The sequence below is a fragment of the Lactuca virosa genome, chromosome 2 (assembly GCF_052849685.1).
Source record: "Lactuca virosa cultivar CGN04683 chromosome 2, Lactuca_virosa_CGN04683_v6, whole genome shotgun sequence".
Taxonomy (NCBI): domain Eukaryota; kingdom Viridiplantae; phylum Streptophyta; class Magnoliopsida; order Asterales; family Asteraceae; genus Lactuca; species Lactuca virosa.
The window spans coordinates 77378564-77396509 of NC_136427.1; positions in this window are offsets into that span (position 1 = coordinate 77378564).

Consider the following 17946-nt stretch of genomic DNA (forward strand, 5'->3'; position numbering starts at 1 on the left):
CTATTATAGTTGTTGTTATGATACTATACATGAAGTCATCCCATCCCCGAACGTTTTCGCCATCTTGGTTTGGGGGTGTGACAATGACTCCAAGCTTCTGCCCAATTGAAACTTGGGTGATGAGTATCTTTCATTACTTAGAATATTACGACACTACCACAATTGGCATAACTAAGAATCAAATCATTTTCAACATTGCTAGTAATAGAAACATATAAACAACAATTTTCACAAATGCCATTGCAATGAACCATAAAATAAGATAAAATCAAAATTTTATTTATTTATAAAAAATGCGGAAAAACTTGTCCTTACAATGCAAATACATATGAAAACTATGTTCCTAAATATTCCTATGCAATCTATCATAACTCTAAGTAGCAGCTTCAAGAATCTGATCATCGAACCATGCGATCGAAATCCATCTCTTCACGATCAGACTCAGCTAACTTCTTCTTCTAAGCTTCCTTCTTTCTCTTGGATTCTACAAAACATCAAAATGTAATTGTAACACCCAGAATCAGAAAGACCAAGAAAAGGAAGGTAAGGCTCTAAGTCAAGGGTCAACTCGTCGAGTCCAGGGAGGAACTCGACGAGTCGAAGCGGGATCCGGGGCATAGAGTAAGTGACCGACTCGGCGAGTCGGCTAGTGGACTCGGCGAGTCTGGTCTGGGCGAGAAAAACCCTAATCCCGGAGGTTGTGCCCTATTTAAAGAACATTACATCCCTTCCCAGCCTCTTTACTCCCCTTTTGAGATCCAGAAACCCTATATCATGAGTGAGAGCCCTTGGAAGCAATTTAGAGACTAGATAAGTGATTTTGGTGGAAAGAGGCTTGAAGATAAAGAGGCTTGCTGCAAAGGAGTGGTGTAGATCCGGGATCTACTTCAGTTGGAGCATATATTGGAGGTAAAAAGTTGTTGCTTTGGCTTTATTGCAAATAGATCTATCTTATGTTTGAGATTTGGGGCATTTTGGGCATGATTGAGATCTATGTCGAGTTAGAGGCCTAGATCTGAGGTTGCTACCACAGATCTAGACTTGTGATCGTCCAGAAGGTCATAAAGTTTACGTCAATAAGTTATTGGTGAAGCCCCTTTGCCTTAAATCCTAGCCCTAGAGTCTTTTGGGCCTTTAGCTCCTTGGTTTCACGTAAAGTTTGCACCTTTACGTGGGGGATAGACTGTAGAAGAGTGGATCTATGGATTGGAGCCCCTGCATGGCTCGAAAAGCCACTGTATGGATTGAGAACTGGAGAGACTCGGTGAGTCACATGGGTGTACTCGACGAGTTGTATGAATATGTGCATGGGCTCGGCGAGTTGGAAGAACAACTCGGCGAGTCTGTTGAAGATTGCCTAGGACTCGGCGAGTCTGTTCTTGGACTCGACGAGTCAGGTCGCAGAACCCCCAACCTCTTCTAGTTAAGACGCATATTAGTGAGTTGAGCGGTGACTCAGTGAGTTGGACAGGATGGGACTCAGAGATCGTTGAACTCGACGAGTCCTGGGGTGACTCGGCAAGTTGGGTCGTATTTTGAGAGCTTCTGAGTTTAAGGACTCGGCGAGTCTTCGGGTTGACTCGGCGAGTCGAGTCAACTGGAAGGTTGACTTTGACCAGGACTTTGACCTTAACCAGAGTTGACTTAGTTTGACTTCTAGAGTTCAGTTTGGAACTAAGTGTTTTATTGATATTAGTAGCTCGGGGAGCTAGCAGAGCAGCGGTTCAGAGAGTGGTCGGACAGCAGCCAGAGGGTTATCAGCAAAGTCAGCAGTACGAGGTGAGTCTCCTCACTGTTTGTATGGGTCTACGGCCACAATGCCCACCCATTTAGTTTATGTATGGTAGGAATACCCGGGGGTTAGCCCTAGGCATTATGCATGAAAGACCAGGAGGAGGCTCCTGGCACATAGTATGTTATTATGTATGGTAGGAAGACTCGGGGGTTAGCCCTAGGCATTATGCATGAAAGACCAGGAGGAGGCTCCTGGCACACAATATGTTATTATGTATAGTAGGAAGACCCGGGGGTTAGCCCTAGGCATTATGCATGAAAGACCAGGAGGGGGCTCCTGGCACACAGTATGTTATTATGTATAGTAGGAAGACCTGGGGGTTAGCCCTAGGCATTATGCATGAAAGAGCAGGAGGAGGGTCCTGGCACACAGTATGTTATTATGTATGGTAGGAAGACTCGGGGGTTAGCCCTAGGCAACATGTATGAAAGACCAGGAGGTGGCTCCTGGCACACTGTATACTATTATGAATGAAAGACCAGGTGGTGGCTCCTGGCACACTGTATGCTGAGTAGCCTAGTAGAGTAGTAGGTATAGTTGTCTTTGTGATGCTTGCATGGAAGACTAGGGGGTGGCCCTTGGCACTTGTCTGTAAGACCCAGGGAGTGGCCCCCAGGCTTGACAAGAAAGACCACGTGCGGCCCGTGGCAATACAGCAAGACTATGTTTGGCACATAGCACTTTACTTGATTATGGATATGTTTGTTATGTATGGCTCATGGTTATGTATGGTATGTATGGATCGGTTGGTTTGTATGGTATGTGGTATCTGGGGAACTCACTAAGCTTCGTGCTTACGGTTTTCAGTTTTGGTTTCAGGTATTCAGTTTTTAGAAGAGGAGCTCGGAAGGGTTGCAGTGCACACACCATGACAAGTTAGCCTGGGATGTTTACTCTGATAATTAAACAAGTGTTTTGGAAATGAAACTATGATTTGTCATATAAACCATTTTAGTATGTTTGAATGAATTAATGCTATGAATCAGTAATGTTTTTAAAAGAAATTTTTGGACTCGAAATCCGGGATGTTACAAGTTGGTATCAGAGCCTTGGTTTGAGGGATTCGGGCACACTATCGGGTGTGTCTGAACTCAAACTGAGGAAGTGGTATAAAATTTTCAAAAGGAAAAAAAAACCATATTTATAAAAGGATTTTAAGGAAAGAAAAGGGTTTTAGAAAAAGAAAAAGGAACTTTGAAAAGAGAAAAGGGTATGGTGCATGCAATCAGCCGAGCTCAAGTAAGTTCTCCCAAATTACCCATACAAGTTTATGTTATGATATGATTATGAGAATTGCATGCTAGATTAGGGCTAAGGATCTAGGAGGATGCCTTATATGCCTATTGTATGTGCTTGTAGACTTGCATGCTAGTACTGACCAGTCAGTAATAGGATAGCCTGTTTAGGTTATGCCTGATTGTATGAGCCTTTGAAGTGCATGTACAGATTCCTAATTAGAGGATAGAATGATTTGATTGGAATATGATGGTTAGATTTTCTATGGTCTGAATGTTGCTTGCTTTGTGCTTTGTGAGACTCTTAGTAATGTGAGCTAGCTATATTCACGAGGTAGCTAGTTGACATTACTGGGAATCTTTCAGCAGCTGAGGACTGGGTGAGTTCGGGAACCTAGGAAAGCCTAGGATGAGAGTAGTGATGGGAGCAGTGTTAGTAGTAGTGAAAGGGACTTGGTGAAGTTGAAGCAACCCTTGAGGAAAGTATGGATAGATGTGGAAAGTAGTATGGGCCCGTACTACTGGAAGCAGAGGATCCGTACTCGAGTCAAGGAGGGCCGAGATGGAACCAGGAATCTTGGATAATGTGTGAGACCTTTCGGGGTATGTTTTGATCCGGACATTTATGTGTTTATCTTCAGTATGGTGACCACGCGACAAGGAGCAGGAGGCTCAGGATTTGGATCAGGATCGGGCTCGGGCGCGAGATCCGAGCAAGTTGATGATGGGTTATGCGAGTTCATCGCGTCTGAGATTACGAGAGGCATCCTTGAGGTGACCCCGGTCATTTTCGGGTCGATCAAGGAGGGGATCATTAAGCTGATGGAGGATCGCCTCCGAGCTTTCAGGAGTGATTTGACGTCTGGCCAGGCGAGTACGCGCACACTGTCCTTTAAGGACTTCAGAAGGAGTGGTGCGCCGGATTTTCACGGGCTGAAGGACCCCATTGCTGCCAGGAGATTGATTGCAGACATTGAGTCTGCGCAGTTGATGAGCTTCTACCCGGAGCGGTCGAAGGTTCGCTTTGCGGCGGGATGTTTGAGAGACAGAGCTAGAGATTGGTGGGAGTCGGTTGGTGACTCATTGGGAGCCTCGGTCGTCGAGGCTATGACCTGGTCAGACATTGTGACCAGGTTTAGGGCGGAGTTTGCGCCGGCAGTGGAGCTTCAGCAGCTGGCCCGAGAGTTCCTAGACATGAGGCAGACGACGGAGTCGGTGGCGGAGATTACCGCCAAGTTTCGGGAGAGGGCCTTATTGGTGCCTCAGGGATGATGAGATGCAGAGGACCCACTATCATGACATGTTGAGAGCTGATATTCGGGAGCATGTCAGCTTCTCGGCATGCCCGACCCTGGACTATATGATTGCCAGGGCGCGGGAAAGGGAGATTAATTTGGAGCACATTGCGAAGAGGAGGTCGGATCAGACGTATACTTTGGAGGGTCCCAGGAAGAGACCCAAGACTTCAGATCAGCGATTAGTAGGTCGGCAGGTCCGAAGTCAGTGCAGCACGTGCGAGAAACCACACGAGGGAGTTTGTCGTTCCAGCGGTTCAGGCTGCTACAAGTGTGGCAGTGATGGTCACGTCAGCCGGGACTGCCCACAGGGGGCAAGCCCATTATGTTTTCACTGCAATCAGGTGGGACACAAGAAGGACGACTGCTCGACGGTGAGGGGAGGAGCAGGGAGTGCGTCTGCCCCGACAACTTCGAGGATCACGGATGGGTGAGAGGGTAGGGCCTTGCAGTGACAGATGAGGGAGATCTGGATTACAGCAGGGAATGTTGCAGGTACGTATCTATGGCTATTTTTCGATTCTATATGTATTAGGGTTGTTTTTACCCCGGACTCAGGTAATAGTATGTATGAGTTGTCTCTCTGCTTGTATTCAGATTGTACTTTCAGAATTGTCATATGCCAATTGCATACCGAGAACTATTAGTAGCTAGTGTAGGGTCATCCCTCACTTCGGGTTCGAAGTGTCCAGTATTATCTCGATTATGACCAAACCGGTTCAGGAGCGTTGCATGGAGGTTGGTGGACAGAGTCCATGGAGTAGCCCTCCACCATCATTAGGGTTAGGTGGTTCTAGTATTGGTACTTGGGATAGCTTTTGGAAGCATCAAGGGAAGTGGTCTATCACTCATGGGGTTACCCTGAGCATTAGTCATTCGGACCTTAAGGGCATTAGTTGGAGCTCTGGGGATTATCAGTATCGGGGATGCAGGAGGTGTTCATCTAGTATTCGGTAATCGTACGGTATTTGGAACGGACTAGTGATGGACCGCTAGCGACATCAAGGCGATGGTAGTTATCATGCCTTTTGTGCAAGGGAGGAAGGAATGGAAATCCTCGGGTTTTCGCGTGCAGGAAAGACTTAGCTGAAGCTAAGTGGGGGAGAAACAATCATGTTATGGGAGCAGAAGCGGTTTTGAAACTAGGATAAGTTTCGCTCTCCTGTCAGGAAGAAAGACGGCCCAGGTGGCTGTATGAATTAAGGACAGTGTGAATTGGATGTTTGGAAAAAAAAAACTTGCCAATTGTGAGACCTTATTCTCGAGATGTCTGGTAGCAGATCGCAGAGGAATCGGTTGGGAGTTCCAGTTGGGACATGAGTACCACTTGGGGGTACTAGATTGTGCTTGTATGCTCGACTATGGGTTAGTCATAGCATCTACTAGCAGCCAGTCGGTGTGCAAAGGTGTTGTCAGACTACCGGATGGCCGTAGCATTCACCAGTGGTCAGATAGTAAGAAGAGTGTGGTAAGACTACGGGGCGGTCCGTAGCAATGGTTAACAGATAGTGTCGAAGTGTGGTGCGACTGCGGTGTGGCCCGTAGCAATCGTATGTGAGGATAGTTAGACTGCGGTGTGGCCCGTAGAACTAGTTTAGTTAGACTACGGTGTGGCCCGTAGCATTAGTTTAGTAAGACTACGGTGTGGCCCGTAGCATTAGTTTAGTAAGACTGTGGTGTGGCCCGTAGCAATCGTATGTGAGGATAGTTAGACTGCGGTGTGGCTCGTAGCATTAGTTTAGTAAGACTGCGGTGTGGCTGTAGCATAGTTTAGTAAGACTGCGGTGTGGCCCATAGCAATCGTATGTGAGTATAGTTAGGCTGCAGTGTGGCCCGTAGCACTGGTTTAGCAAGACTGCAGGGTGGCCCATAACTTTAGTTGGCTGGCAGCGCAGAAGTGTAGTAAGACTACAAGGTGGCCCGTAGCATTCGTCGGTCCCTATTCGCTAGTGCGAATGTATCAGGTGTGTGATTCAGTGGCAGGGTTTTACAGATAGTTAAGTTCAGGACTGGGCAGCCGCCCGGAGGTGAATGGGCCACATTATGGTTGGGTCCGGAAGGCGGTAGGTCATTGGAGACCAAGAGTGGCGTAAGACTGCGGGTAAGCCGTGGCATTCATTAGTAGCTTAGTTCGCGGAGTGTGGGCGGGGGCCCGTATCTCCGAGGTAGCATGGGGGAAATCGGTATTCCGGGTAATGGTAGATCAGTTGGGACCAAGGCGGTCTCGGATCATCCAGTAGGCGGAGGGGAGTCAACAGGACTATAGGCAGGAATGATGGTAAGGGTTTCAGTGTGAAAAGTCGTGAGGTGATCGGATGATGCTAAGCTGCTCATCGCGGGATCGAATGATCTCAGAGTAAAGGATTTGGCTCAGGGATGCCGTTCTCGTCTGAGCCTTAAACGTAGCAGAGAGGGATCTGCTACCCGAAGGATTGTCTGAATTCTCATTATTGGGTGGAGCTTTCAGTATTGGAGCATTGTATGGGGGTTATTCCGTGAGTATTGGTATGATGGCCGGCACTAGGAGTGGCCGGGATTGCGGTTTCAGCAGCGGATCGGTCCTCGAAGGAAATTGGGAAGGTTGTTGCTTGTGGAAAGTGCCTTAGAAAGGCCAGTGACAATGTAGGGTAAAAGGGTAAACCCCTTGTGAATCATGGGTAAGTGTATCAGGAGTATCGGTATGATTACCGGTTGGATAAAAGTGTTGTACTCGAGGGTAGTAAGTAACGGGTTATTCTGAAGATGACATCTTCAAGGTTTGGATAGGATGGGCGGAGTGTGTACCTAGTGGTAAAGTGGCGACCAGATGGTAAGGTAGTTGGCCGTGGCAGACTTCGAGGACGAAGTCTGGTTTAAGTGGGGGAGTGTTGTAACACCCAGAATCAGAAAGACCAAGAAAAGGAAGGAAAGGCTCTAAGTCAAGGGTCAACTCGTCCAGTCCAGGGAGGAACTCGACGAGTCGAAGCGGGATCCGGGGCATAGAGTAAGTGACCGACTCGGCGAGTCTGGTCTGGGCGAGAAAAACCCTAATCCCGGGGGTTGTGCCCTATTTAAAGAACATTACATCCCTTCCCCAGCCTCTTTACTCCCCTTTTGAGATCCAGAAATCCTAAATCGTGAGTGAGAGCCCTTGGAAGCAATTTAGAGCCTAGATAAGTGATTTTGGTGGAAAGGGGCTTTAAGATCAAGAGGGTTGCTGCAAAGGAGTGGTGTAGATCCGGGATCTACTTCAGTTGGATCATATATTGGAGGTAATAAGCTGTTGCTTTGGCTTTATTGCAAATAGATCTATCTTATGTTTGAGATTTGGGGCATTTTGGGCATGATTGAGATCTATGTCGAGTTAGAGGCCTAGATCTGAGGTTGCTACCTCAGATCTAGACTTGTGATGGTCCAGAAGGTCATAAAGCTTATGTCAATAAGTTATTGGTGAAGCCCCTTTGCCTTAAACCCGAGCCCTAGAGTGTTTTGGGCCTTTAGCTCCTTAGTTTCATGTAAAGTTTGCAACTTTACGTGGGGGATAGACTGTAGAAGAGTGGATATATGGATTGGAGCCCATGCATGGCTCGAAAAGCCACTGTATGGATTGAGAACTGGAGAGACTCGGCGAGTCACATGGGTGTACTCGACGAGTTGTATGAATATGTGCATGGGCTCGGTGAGTTGGAAGAACTACTCGACGAGTCTGTTGAAGATTGCCTAGGACTCGGCGAGTCTGTTCTTGGACTCGACGAGTCAGGTCGCAGAACCCCCAACCTCTTCTGGTTAAGACGCAGATCAGTGAGTTGAGCGGTGACTTAGTGTGTTGGACAGGATGGGACTCAGAGATCGTTGAACTCGACGAGTCCTGGGGTGACTCGGCGAGTTGGGTCGTTTTTTGAGAGCTTCTGAGTTTAAGGACTCGGCGAGTCTTCGGGTTGACTCGGTGAGTCGAGTCAACTGGAAGGTTGACTTTGACCAGGACTTTGACTTTAACCAGAGTTGACTTAGTTTGACTTCTAGAGTTCAGTTTGGAACTCAGTGTTTTATTGATATTAGTAGCTCGGGGAGCTAGCGGAGCAGCGGTTCAGAGAGTGGTCGGACAGCAGCCAGAGGGTTATCAGCAAAGTCAGCAGTGCGAGGTGAGTCTCCTCACTGTTTGTATGGGTCTACGGCCACAATGCCGACCCATTTAGTTTATGTATGGTAAGAATACCCGGGGGTTAGCCCTAGGCATTATGCATGAAAGACCAGGAGGAGGCTCCTGGCACACAGTATGTTATTATGTATGGTAGGAAGACCCGGGGGTTAGCCCTAGGCATTATGCATGAAAGACCAGGAGGAGGCTCGTGGCACACAATATGTTATTATGTATGGTAGGAAGATCTGGGGGTTAGCCCTAGGCATTATGCATGAAAGACCAGGAGGGGGCTCCTGGCACACAGTATGTTATTATGTATGGTAGGAAGACCCGGGGGTTAGCCGTAGGCATTATGCATGAAAGACTAGGAGGAGGCTCCTGGCACACAGTATGTTATTATGTATGGTAGGAAGACTCGGGGGTTAGCCCTAGGCAAGATGTATGAAAGACCAGGAGGTGGCTCCTGGCACACTGTATACTATTATGAATGAAAGACCAGGAGGTGGCTCCTGGCACACTGTATGCTGAGTAGCCTAGTAGAGTAGTAGGTATAGTTGTCTTTGTGATGCTTGCATGGAAGACTAGGGGGTGGCCCTTGGCACTTGTCTGTAAGACCCAGGGAGTGGCCCCCAGGCTTGACAAGAAAGACCACGTGCGGCCCGTGGCAATACAGCAAGACTATGTTTGGCACATAGCACTTTACTTGATTATGGATATGTTTGTTATGTATGGCTCATGGTTACGTATGGTATGTATGGATCGGTTGGTTTGTATGGTATGTGGTATCTGGGGAACTCACTAAGCTTCGTGCTTACGGTTTTCAGGTATTCAGTTTTCAGAAGAGGAGCTCGGAAGGGTTGCAGTGCACACACTATGACAAGTTAGCCTGGGTTGTTTACTTTGATAATTAAACAAGTGTTTTGGAAATGAAACTATGATTTGTCATATAAACCCTTTTAGTATGTTTGAATGACTTAATGCTATCAATCAGTAATGTTTTTAAAAGAAATTTTTGGACTCGAAATCCGGGATGTTACAGTAATATTATCACATCATGTATTAAGAATCTATGAACAGGAACTTAATAGAGTTGGATAGTGAACTTACCTGAAGTAGAACCATACAATTTGATTTTACCATCTCTTAGATCTCTCAGGTAGTCAGGGCAGCTTCGCTTCCAATGTCCCTTCAAATGGTAGTAGAAGCAAATGGACTCGTCAGGAGTGACACATGGACCTATCTCAGAATTTGCCTTTCTCTTATGATCAAACCTTTTGACCATGGCCAATTTCTCTCCCTTAGGAGAAGAAATCATTTCTGGACTATCGTTGTCATTGTCTATTTCCATGGAAGTTTGGGAGGCAGATCTTCCAATCAGCTTTGCTTTACCAGTGCGCCAAATCAATTCTGATTCAGTAGCAATTAGCAAATATGCCAGATCAATGAGGGTCACGTCGTGGTCTGTCATATAGTAATATTTAATGAACTCACTATATGACTCATGAAGTGATTGAAGAACCAAGTCAACAACCAGCTTCCTTGGGAAGACGACACCCAACATTCTCAGCCTGTCAATGTGCGACTTCATCTCAAGGAATTGTGAAAACACAGAATTTCCATCTTTGTGCTTATATGCCAATAGGGCTTGTGTAACCTTGAGCTTTTCAAGTCGACGAAAACGTGGTTAGGGAGAATCACTGAAGGAGGTGGAGGAAGTGAAGTATGATTTCTAGTTCCACCAATGCACGACAAAGGGATTGATCTTTCACCTCGATCGCCATGTGGAATATCATCTTCATGATGAAAGCTTTTCCCAAAAGGATAAGGAAGACCATAGTTGTCAGAACTAGACATCTACAAGGGGAGAAATTCAAGTTAGTTGATTTAATCTTTAATATAACACCTAAATGAAATATAAAGGCTAGGACCCAACACAATAATTTACAATTCAGAAGAGGGATGCCGTAATCCAATTGCAAATTATTTGAAGGTAGGTAAATGACGATTTACCAATTCCACCACAAAAACAAAATTTTAACGAATTAGGTTTTAGATGAAACTCCTAGATCTTTTAAGATTCAATGAACTTTTCAATGGCATGTTGTCACACCCCCAAACCGAAACGGCGGAAATGTTCGGGGGCAGAGGACGTCATGTATAGTATCACAACAATTGAATAATAGTAATCAAAGCAACAACAACCATTGTATTAATAGTATAATGTTTACATTGTTTTCAAATCATAAATAACTGACTCCAAAAGTAAATAACAAGTAAAGACTCGAAGCTACTATGCTCCATCTTCTTGAATCCCAGTGCGTGTACCTATCTACTAATGTCCTCAGAATACAATTCGGTTTTGAAAGAGTATCAACATTAAGTTGGTGAGTTCATAAGCGTTTTGTTTTAGAAAATTGTTCTGTGTTCTTTCAAAAAGTGTGTTGTGTTTCTCCAAAAAACCTTATATCTTCTTATGTAATGAACGTTAACTGAAAACAAATGATTCTTACTAGTTCCTCCTGCGAGTACTTAGTGTATACAAATCACATACAATCCAGATTGAACAAACAATCGATTGTGTGGTTCTGCCTCAAGCCCACAACCAAACAAGGAATATGAAATGAGGCGGAGGCCACACATCCCACTGGTTACCGGATCCTCATGTATACAACCCTGAAGTATTCATTAGATACTTACAGATTTAACTGTTCTGGTCCATTGATATATGTTGATAATGTTCCTCAAGAAAATCTAATATTTTCTTATTAAAAGCATGATTAACCCATTCCTTCTATGACTACTTAGTTCATACTAGTTATGTATAAACCAATGTCGAACAGACAGTTAATTGTGTGGATCTGCCCTTAACCCACAACCAAACAAGGAACAGGGAATGAGGCGGAAACCACACATTTCACAGTTTATCGGATATTCTTCATACGTAACCCGGCTGCATAAACTAAGGAGTTATAGAATTAATAATGAATATTTGTTAAGTGAATAATAATCCCATTGTTTGTAAATTACTGATGTTTACCCTGGAAAATCCTACATTTTCCCTAAGTGTAAGTTATTGAGTTATTTGATCCAAATCGAAGAGTATGAGTATCTACCATACTTTATGTTGTTTAAGCATTGTTCTGTTTGAAAACCCTGGCTACCACCACTAATGTATAGTAGTTTTATTACATAAATAAAACTAGTTGAAAATGTATTGTGATGTATATTGAAAGTTCTGTTAATACCCTTAGGTGATCACTTAGTACATACGAGTTATAGAAATCAAGATCGAACAGACACAACCAAACAAGGAACAGGGAATGAGGCGGAAGTCACACATCCCACTGCATGTTGGAGATTAATTTCGTATCACCCTGATGTATATACTAAGTAATCCCCTAGTTATTAACCCTGATGACTGATTGTTAAGTACATTATTACGTGAACGAGTCGTTGTTTCCCCAGTGAGTTCTTATAACCATACTATGGACGATAAACATTACGACGTACTTCGGACGTCGCGAACTGAATGACGTTTGCCACCCTAGGTTGACTGTAGCTAATAGTCATGGTGCAGGATTGTCACTCCCATATAGATCTATACACAAACTCATGCTCTCCCTCCAGGAGACTATGGTTATAAGGGGTAGACTTCCCAGAAGACGTGTCTCACATTGTAGTTCTCTCAACGAATTCACGAATAATACTATGAAAACCCTTTTTGTTATTAACATGAATCCTTATAAAATAGTATCTTTTATTTCATAATTCATATGTTTGTTTCCTTGTTTGAAAAATGTACTTGTAACGTTTGTATCTTAACATGTTTTGTAAAACTGATTTCAAGTCTAGTAATAACGATGTTTATCTTGTTTAGTAAGTTCTACGTTCGATGCGTGCTAATAATAGGAAAAATATAATAAACCAAATTATATTTTTAAACACAAGATTTCTTGTGCTTTTACTTGTATTCCCTCCCCCCCCCCTAAAAACATTAAAAAGCTTGTAAAATATGGGGGTATGAACTCACCTGATTGTGAATGACTTGAACGAATGACAAAGATAGGATGCTTGGTATGTTAAGTGAAGTCCCGAGGACAGTACGGTCCTATTAAGCACATATTAACATGGATAGGCCTAAAATTAGTGTCTAAGAACACTAATTATCATAGGAAACACCCTTAGAATGTAGGAAACACTTGCAATGAAGTGTTAGAACCAAGAATGAGGGATGAAATGGAGTTCATGACCAAACCACCATGGGTTTACGGCCCAAGATGTGTTCACGGCCCATGAACACATGAAGGGTTTACGGCCCAAGATGTGTTCACGGCCCAAGAATACATGAACATTTGATGGGTTTACGGCCCATCTATGAAGGGTTCACGGCCCTATGAAGGGTTCACGACCGTTAACTCTTCAAGTTCATTAAGATGGTGATGAAATGATGAATTAATGGATGAATACGAAGCTCTTTACATGAATAAGATGATTAACAAGTAAAGAGGGATGAATTACTTACGTTTGTGGGGTGAAAAGAGATATTTTGTTCGATGAGTATTGAGAGTCTTGAGGAGTTTTCGGCCAAGGAGAGAAGAAATGAGGGGTAAATGAAGGAATAACATATATTGTAACACTCGATTCCTGGTACGCAGTTAATTCAAGCATTTCTTGTGTTGTTCTCTGGGACTCGACCAGTTGGAGGCCCAACTCGTCGAGTAGAGTCGAGATCCGCAGACAGTTTAAGTGACCTACTCGACGAGGACTGACTCGGCGAGTAGGTGCTGTTTGAGTAAAACCCTAAATTTTAGGGTTTGCACCCTATTTAAACACCTTATCTCAGCCTCTATCGTCCCTATCACTCCCAGAAAGCAGTATATCGAAACCCTAGACGTTCTTATTGTGTTCTTAACCCTTGTGGTGCTACTTTTTGTGTTTGAAGGAGACTTGTGAGATCAAGGGGAACCAAGAAGATCCAGAGTTTGGAGCTCATTTTCAACTTATTGGAGGTATGAAGCTGAACCTTTGTCTATAGATCTTGACTTTTGGGCCTTTTCCTACATCTTTCTAAGCCCTAGAGAGGTTGTATTCGGGATTACGTGTTGGAAGTCAGTGTATGCGTTAGATCCAGGTCTAGTGGGGAGTTTTATGGCACAAAGGTGCCCATTTTGCTGCCATGAACACCCCATGCACCTTGGAGGCCACCTTTTATGGCTTTTTGGGTCAAAGACCCCTTACATGTGCACCAAGTTGGAAACTTTACGTATGAAATGGACATTAGGAGGCCAGATCTATGGTTTTGGTGTGTTAAGACCCCTTTAGATCGACTGTATGGTGATGGTCAGGAGTGAACTCGACGAGTCGTTCTTGGGACTCGACGAGTCGGAGCATAATGACCATCAAATCCTTTCTGTAGATGGACCAGTTGTTAGGGAGGAAAGTCTCGTAGATGTTTAGACACGAAAAGGGACCTGGTAATCATGGGACTCGATAAGTGTATGAACAGACTCGGCGTGTAACGCCCGTAGATCCGGGCTAGTCAATTTAGAGATAATAGGGGTCGAAAACGACTTTTCGACGAAATATTATTTAGAATAAATAATCTTAACCAAGTTGTAGAATACGTCTCAAGGGTTTCGTAGATATAAAAAACGCCGAAATCCGAGTTATAACGAAGAAGTTATGGCTCGTCGAAGTTTTACGGCAAAACCGACACGACACCTAGAGACGTAAATAGTGAATTTTTGATAAAGGACTTTTTAGCCTTAGTGATATAAACAAAAGTTGTAGTATACGTTAAACCGAGAACATACAAAAAAAGAACGCTCGAATCTGATTTCGTATGAGGAAGTTATTATTTTTCTAAGATTTGGCATAGTAGTACACGCAGCCTAAATGAGAGTTGAAGATCTCATTAATAGGAACTCAACGATAAAAAGACAGACGAAAACGGAGTCCGTATGAAGGAGTTACGAATTCTTCGCGGTCATTTAACAGTATAATCTCCTCCTACTGTTAAATTTAAGATCAGTCGAGAACTAGCCGACGGAGTCTAAATGAAAGTTGTAGATCTTGTTTTTACCTATGTGTGGTTATAAAGAACGTCGAAAACGGACCTCGTATGCGAAAGTTATGGGGTTTAGAAGTCGGCAGGGTGCTACTGCAAAAGGGGTGACGTGGCACAATATAGGCCACCCACGTTTTGCCACCAGAATGGTGACACCTAGCATGGACTCGACGATTTGGAGGCCAACCCGATGAGTAGAGTAGGATTCCAGCCTATAAATAGGGGTGCCGGGTTCCCTCATTCTTCACACCTTCCCAACTTCACTTTCTCTCTCTACTTTCTCTCTCTATGCCCCCAACCCCCCCCCCTAAGCCTAAGTAAACCCCCTAGCACCCGAAGGAAGCCTCGAGGCTCCCGAAGCCCCAATAAAAGAGCCTTTCAGCTTGGGAACGCTGCTTGGGCGAAGCCCGGTTTTCGAGAAAACCCGATGTAAGTGTGCTACGCCTAACCTATCTTTAGTATAGTTTATGTTTCAATATAGTAATGTTATTAGGAACTTATAAGGAGTATTTGGGATATTATTATGAGTTATATAAGTGTCGTTATAATATCTTTTTAACCACTCGCGGTACGGGGAATCTGGTTTGGAGGGCCGCTTGGGTTGCTGGATTCAGAAGTGCTATATGCCAAAATGATCCTGCCCTCCGGTGTTTCATGTCTGGCACCTGTCTGTACATAGTGGGTGAAGAGTATTGTTTAACGCTTATATAATAGTAATAATAGCAAGACTATTAATTAGTCTCGTCAAACATTAGACTAAACTCTAGTGGTAATGATACTAGGTTTTGTCCGAGCGAAATTGTTTTAAGATTAACGAAGCGTTGTCCGAGTACCGAGTCACCACCTTTTCAAGCGAGTGCATAGTTACTTTCATCTTACACATAGATATGAAGTATTTTATATAAACTACGTGCTATGTGTGCATATTATTTGTATACATGCTATCTATGCTGGATGAACGATTTTATACAAGTTTTATATGATTTAAACTGTATATGTATTTATATATACATAATATGTTGGGTAAAACATGGGTAGATGAAATATGAGTTGGACGATAAGTTGAGAGGTAATATAGACCATGAGGTAAGGGTGAGAGGTGGACGATGTGAGAAGCCTTTTTCCAAATGCTGGTCCCGTCATCTAGCAGAGTATGGATGACAACCACGGACTATTCTAGACAGTCCAGTGGAACACTTGCAGGCTCGCAACCTGTAGGTGTTGTGAACGATGTGTTCACCGGTGTACTCTAAAAAACCCATTGACCTGTATCGCGAGTGGATTCTCAAAAACGATACTGGCAATAAAACCTTGGCAGATGCGCCTAAAGGAATCTACCGATAGAAGAGCCTAATAGAGAACCTCATAACCCCGGAGATGCGCCTGAAGGACTCTACCGACAGAAGCGCCTAATAGAGAACCTCATAACCCCGGCAGATGTGCCTAAAGGACTATACTGGCAGATGTGCCCCATAAAGAATGTCCCAATTTTGGCAGCTGCGCCTAAGTGATAATATTAGCAGTTGTGCTTGACAGATTTGTCATTAGCAACGATGGATTTCGTGCCTATTCCTTAGGATAATCCTTAGGAATGAATGAACGAGGAATAGCTGATTATTAGGGTGGATCCTTAAGAGTAAATAAGATAATGGGGATGGGTAATTGGGTTGACTGATTGTTTGATGGTTAAACATAATGATTATATTATTATGGGTTGAAAACCCTATGTACTCACCAGGTTTCCCGACCTGACCCACTCAAGCTTATCTATATCACAGGTGTCGATATGAAGCTACTTTACACTGAGAGATTTAAAAGAGATGTAGATCACTAGTGTAAATAAATGTAAGTTCTGTTTATGTTTATGTTTCTGTATTGACGATGACATCCCAAGGTTTTGAAAATGAATAAAAATACATTTCTTCGGAAAGGCTTTGATAACGTATTTATCATGTTTTTTTGGGAACAAATTCCGTAACACTTTTATTAAAAGAGATACTATGATTTTTATAAAGCATAAACATAATCAGTCTTTTCTGGCCGTGAAAATGAGGATGTCACACGGCGAGTCCAAGGCAATCTCCCAATCTTTGAAGATGGACTCGACGAGTTGCTCATACAACCCGGCGAGTCGTAGACCGGACACATTCTTATGAGAGAGATGAACTCGTAGAGTTCAAGGAAGAACTCAGCGAGTCGGATGAAGATGTTCCCGATGGTTTGAATGAAGGAGGACCCGTCGAGTTCTTGCTAGAGTCGAAGAGTTTAGTTGGGGTTGGATCGGGTTAGTGGAGTATGGACTCGACGAGTTGGTAGACCAACTCGTCGAGTCAGGTCAACTGGGTGTTGACTTTGACCAATGTTGACCTTGCCTGGTTTTGGTATGACCCCGGTTAGGTTTGCATACTCAAATGAATAACTTTGAAGTATTGTCGTGTAGGGATCGAGGAGTCGAGGGTAGTGGACTTGTACGCCAAAGATAGTTCAGACATTGCACGACATCGAGGTGACTTACCTTCCAGTAGGGGTGGGTCTAAGGCCACAATGCTGGCCCACCATCAGGGGTATTTGGTGGATAATTGTCTCTGTGATAACTATATTGGCGTGTTTATATGATATGGTCATAAGATATGCCTGTATGATATGCAATGTGTATGTTAGTGGTAGTTGTAGGGAATAGTTTTTCCCTGACATCGGTCGTTAGGATCGAAGGGTGGGTCAGTACCCAGATATGCCTAACTGTATGATTATATCTTGATATTGTATGATAGCAGTAGGGGGTGAAATAGTCCCCGGTTACCGGTTGAAAGATACCGATGACAGGTACCGGTTGAGAGATACCGATGGCGATTACCGGTTGAAAGATACTGATGGCAGATACCGGTTGAAAGATACCGATGATATGATATTGTATGTGGTATGATAGGGGAACTCACTAAGCTGCGTGCTTATAGTTTTGGTTTGGTTTCAGGTACCTCTTCGTCGAAGGGGAAGGAGCCGGTGGTATAGCAGCGCATCACACACACACATGGTTTCCGTATTGGGTTTCTGGGATTGTACTCTAATTTTCATTACTTTTGATGTCATGGGTTGGGACACAACATTATGATTTTGTAATGTGTTGTTTTATTGACAATGTTTTGGTAAAATGTTTTATAAAGTATTAATTCAAAAATGATATTTTTGGTCTCGAAATTTGGGATGTTACAAGTTGGTATCAGAGCCCTGGTTTGAGGGATTCGGACACATCCTCGGGGGTGTCCGGACTCAAACAGAGGGACTAAAAGATTTTTCACAAAGGGAACGGTTTTCTAAAATTTAAAATCAAGAAAATTTGAGAAAGAACAAGGTGTGTGATGCGTGCGACCAGCCAAGCTCAAGTAAGTTTTCCCCAAGATACCCATACTTGTTATGTTACGTTATATGATTTATGA